Here is a 5,187-nt window from a genome sequence, read left to right on the forward strand (position 1 = left end):
ACCCGTCGAGACAATTGACGCTTGCCTCAAGTCGTCTAGGCTGTGGCCCCAATTCCAGACGTTCCAGCTTACGGAAAACATGCGAGTGCGCACAGCTGATACTGCAGACACTGCTGAGGAAATGGCTGCGTTCTCCGAGTTCCTGCTGCAAGTCGGGGAGGGAAGGCATGATGTAACTCCTTCCCTAGGAAGCGATTACATGAAGATCCCGCGCGATATGCTGATTGAAAATCCTCCTGTGCCAGAGGACGAGGACCAGGAAATTCGTCCGGGCGTTATTCCAAGAGGCATGGATCGGATCATCGACGAGATGTATGGCGAGATTAATAACCCCGAGGTTGCTACCGACGAGTATTTCGCTAACCGAACGATCCTCACGACCACGAACGCAATCGTGCACCGCATCAATGAAGTGGTGACCGATCGATTAACTGGACAGGCGCGGGAATACATGTCTTCCGACTCTGTTCAAGACGACGGTGACGGCAATTTCTTCGAGCAGGAGGTACTCCACTCGATGAATATTAGTGGAATGTCTCCCCACAAGCTGACTCTCAAGGTAGGAATGCCTATCATGATGATGCGGAACTTAAAACCAGATCTAGGGTTGTGCAACGGAGCACGGCTTCGAATCGTGGCCCTTAAGCCACATGTCATCCACGCCACAATCATGACAGGTGAGCGACAAGGGCAACATGTTTTGATTCCCCGCATTGTTTTCATCAGTGATGGAGACATTCGAAGCTTTCCATTTCAATTGAGACGCAAGCAGTTTCCTGTCCAACCGGCCTTTGCTATGACGATTAACAAGGCGCAAGGACAAACGGTGCAGTACTTGGGGCTGTATCTTGCTACGCCCTTGCTTCTCCCACGGGCAGCTGTACGTTGCGATGTCGCGAGTTACTTCAAGATCAAGATTCAAGGCGCTGGTCGAGGACCCAAGGCTGGAGGAGGAGGATGGGGTCTATGCCCAGAACATTGTCTACAGGCAGATCTTTGGTTGAGAGTAGGAATGTTCAATTTCATATGCATTTAATACATCACGTTTACATAAATCATGTTTACGCCGGAGCGTAGCGAAGGCGGGAACCCATTTCTCCTTGGACTAAAACCTGCCACCTCCGCCGCGTAGCGGCGGCGAACGGCTAGTCTTACCCCCCCTAGTGGAGTCTGACGTGTGTCTGTTCGTACGTCCGTCCGTAACGGGCTAGGGTTCTAAAATGTAACGCTAATACGCGCGTTCTACTGGCTGCCGAGCGCAGCGAAGGCGGCCTCGATTCGCTCAAGAGCTGTCGAGCGCAGCGAAGGCATTGGCTAAAATCGATATTGTTTTTTTTACACACTTTATGTGGACTACACATCGTACTTAAATGCGCCGCTTAAGTTTCATTTTGCTCTCATTTTCAGCTGCGGTATGCAAGGCCACGCAAAGGGCGCTGCCTGTGTACGCGTTAGTTAGCATACTTAAAAGGCGCCGATAAGCACACACGTACTATATCGCCGTAGGAGCTGCTGAAAAAAGTGTAGGCTTTGGTGACTTATATTTCGGCCTCAATCGAAACTTTAGTACTTATTGGATATAGAATGATGTTTTAGGCTTCGTAGTACTGCTGTACTAATTTAACTTACAATAATTTTTTTCTTAGTACTACTATCAAGGCATTTCATATTTTTGCTTGCGGTCATTTGTAGTAGTAGTACACATAATAATTATATCAGCGTTTAATAATAAATAACAGTTGTATTAATATAATTAATAATGTGAAAACTTTAAAATATGACTATTGTAGCTTACACCCCTGCACCCCACACTGCACCCGGTAAAAAGTACCATCTTCTTTTGTAGTAGTGTTATTGTGCAAACTTTCCAACATATTTATGTAGCGTACATAAAAATGGGAACAGCGTTTGTGATTAAGTTAGCGCGGAGGCACGTGACTAAGCAAGAACACGAAAACGAAGTAACACCGACCCACACTATGTACACGATGGGATAGAAGAGCAACATGAAGCACGGAAGGGTGGACGGTGACAGAAGACTTAGCTGATGCAAACCACAAAGTTGTATGGGTAGCGTGACAGGCGGAAGAGCACACAGCCATGAAAAGGACAGAAGGACAAGAATATGACGGGAGCGTACGGGCCACGGAAAGGAACTAATTATGTAGACACACCAGCATGCTAAAAAGGGAAGAGTACGCACGCTCGAAGCACGTAGCGGTAAGAGTGCCCTGACAGCAACTCTCCCATAGCACCACGGTAGAACACGGAGCACAGTCGCCCAACCAAGCATGAAGCCGCGGTATACCATGAACGAAAGATCATCCTAGCATTGGAGAATGATATTAAGGTAGAATTGGAGCTCACCGAGTCCCGGAGTATGATACTACGGAAGCTAACAGCCTCACGGACGACAGACCAGCCGCGACACCACAAGCTAGCACGATAGCATGGGCTGTGCCACTAAGCCGTGGGCGAACGCAGCCGCAGAGCTATAGACGTAAAATCACCGTGCCGCGGAGAACGATACCAGTGTTGAACCTGAGCTTACCGAGCCACGGAGGACAGTACTACATTAGAACTAGATTGCACGAACGGCGGGTCAGCCACGAAATAAACGGGGAGGTGGGCGCTTGGGGTGACCACGACTGCACACTGTGGAGCACGTTGCCATTGTAGAACACGATAACACGGACAACGCAGATACACTACGTGAGCACAACACCATAAGCAGCATTACCACACCGTGATTGCACGATAGCGTGATACCGCAGTCGATGGAACCTCACCTGGAGAGCACGATACACGGGCGACGAAACAACACGACTGCATGAAGTCACCAAACTACGGAATAGCACACTTCGGCTAGAGCACCGGCGATGGGAGGTTAACGGCCACGAAATAGTATGTACCATGAAACCAGTGCAACCCATATAAACGTTTGAGAACAGAGAAAAGTTAGCATTTACGTAAAGGCCGTACTAAAGCGCATGAACCCACAAGAGAGAGGACATAACCGCTGAGCAGCGTGGGCCATGGGTGAGCAGGAACCACGAAGCCGGGAAGAGCACGAAAGAGCATGGGTCATTAAAGAAAACAACACCCAACCTGTAGTACGGGGTAACGGAAACGTTCCAAAACACGATATTATACGGGGCCGAATGAGACTACGGAAAGGCAAGTGGTTAAATACACGATGCCAAGATCTACGGGGTGAACCACGTTCTCAAAACACGCGACACTAAGAAGCACTTAAATTTGCAGCCACCTCATCTCCAACAAACCATGCCACTCCGCCGCGTAGCGGCGGCGAACGGCTAGTAAAGTATCAAGGCTAGCACGGTGTCTGTCCGTCCGTCACACGAAACGCTCAGGTTTTTGAGCTTTATCATTGGCTGCCGAGCGGAGCGAAGGCGGCTTCGATTGGTTAAAACTAAATTATGTACCTTACATCAGTAAATTCATGTGGTTCACAGAGCACATATGGAGATTTGCACAAGACTATCCATTATCCGATGGCGGCATCGTTTAAATACTACGAAGTTTTAATTTGTACTATTTTAATATGAGATGTTGCTATTAATATTTGAGTGCTTCTTATTCTCAAATGAAATAGCCCCCTAAAGACGTTTCCTATGCTGCAAGGTGCTTAGCGTACACGTAGGAATGCGTGTTTTCGAGGCCATACTATAATATACGTAATACTATATTCTTAATAGTTTCTGCAAGAAGCAATGACTAAAAGAATAACTACAACTGTTTTTGTTGTAGAAATATTAAGAATATTCTGAATGTGACTGAGCTGCCAAGCAGACGTACATGTACAACAGAAGCTGGTCGTAAGAGCAACGCTGTGCTAATAAACGTTGTCGCTTGAGCCACTAATATAGATAGGTTTAGATTGAGCAAAAAGAACTTATATGTGCTGATGACAATTACTACTGTAAGCGATATCCGAAGGCGGCATCGTTTTTATATTACGAAGTATTTACTTTTTTAATAATGCATGCTGCTTTAATATTTGAGTGCTAAACAGAGAGAGCTACTTATTCTCAAATGAAATAGCCCCTAAAGACGCTTCCTATGCTGCAAGGTGCTTAGCGTGCACGTATGAATGCGTGTTTTGGAGGCCATACTATAATATACGTATACTATGTACTTAATAGTTTATGCAATGTACTGTACAATGACTTTAATAGCTACAACTATTTTGTTGTAGATATATTATCTAATTATCTGAGAGTGAGGTAACTACTAAGCTGCCAAATCGTAGTACATGTACAACAGAAGAGCTGGCCGTAACAGCTGGCCGTAAGAACAACGCTGCTAATAAACGTTGTCACTTGATTCACAAAGATAGAAGGTTTTAGATTGAATAAAACAAGCTCATGTGTGATACTGCTGTAAGCCATTGTTTTCTAAGAATTGTGTAGACAGCAAAATCCGATACAACTTAGCTGGCGGACGTGTCACCGACATAGGCGAAGGATAAAGTTTTAAATGGATAGACAACAGCACAACATGAGAGCTGGTTCTTTAGACACCAGAACGAAACGTTAAACTTAGGGTATAGTTGATAGTTAAACCATTTTGGCATCTTAATTAACCTATCAAATAAAAAAAACGCTCGCAAGCGTCTTGCGACGCATTATCCTAATGTTTTAATCATAACTGACAGGTTCGACTGTCCAATGACTTTTGAATCAGCACAAAATGAAGGCTGCATGCATAAAAATATTACAATTCGAAAAATTTATAGCTTTCAGTGAGTTTTGTGAGAGAAGTTAGCAATTTTTAGTTACTTACAAGCTCAAATAGGCAGTACAAGAGAGTAAGAAGTGCAACCTGGATAGATCGTTACTGTCCTTTGGATTGATGCGGGCTAAGTTTCACAGCGCCTCAGAACGGCCCATGATATCGAGCACGACGCCAAGCTAAATATATTCAATATCGTTTGTAGACATGCTATTTGAAGTGCTGGTGATTCTTGTGTTGGGCACATACTCGCCGTTAATGCCAGCACGACACGGCAAGCATGTGCCCGAGTCAACACGGACTGTATGATGCTCTCTAGGTAAACCTATCAAACCTCATGAAAATAGCGATGACTGACGAATGTCACGCCAGTACTTATGTAGTAGCCAACAATAATAAAGAAACTGTGTCAAGATCACCAGAATGATCATT

The sequence above is a fragment of the Phytophthora infestans genome, genomic scaffold, assembly GCF_000142945.1.
Source record: "Phytophthora infestans T30-4 supercont1.44 genomic scaffold, whole genome shotgun sequence".
In the NCBI taxonomy this organism is placed as follows: Eukaryota; Oomycota; class Peronosporomycetes; order Peronosporales; family Peronosporaceae; genus Phytophthora; species Phytophthora infestans.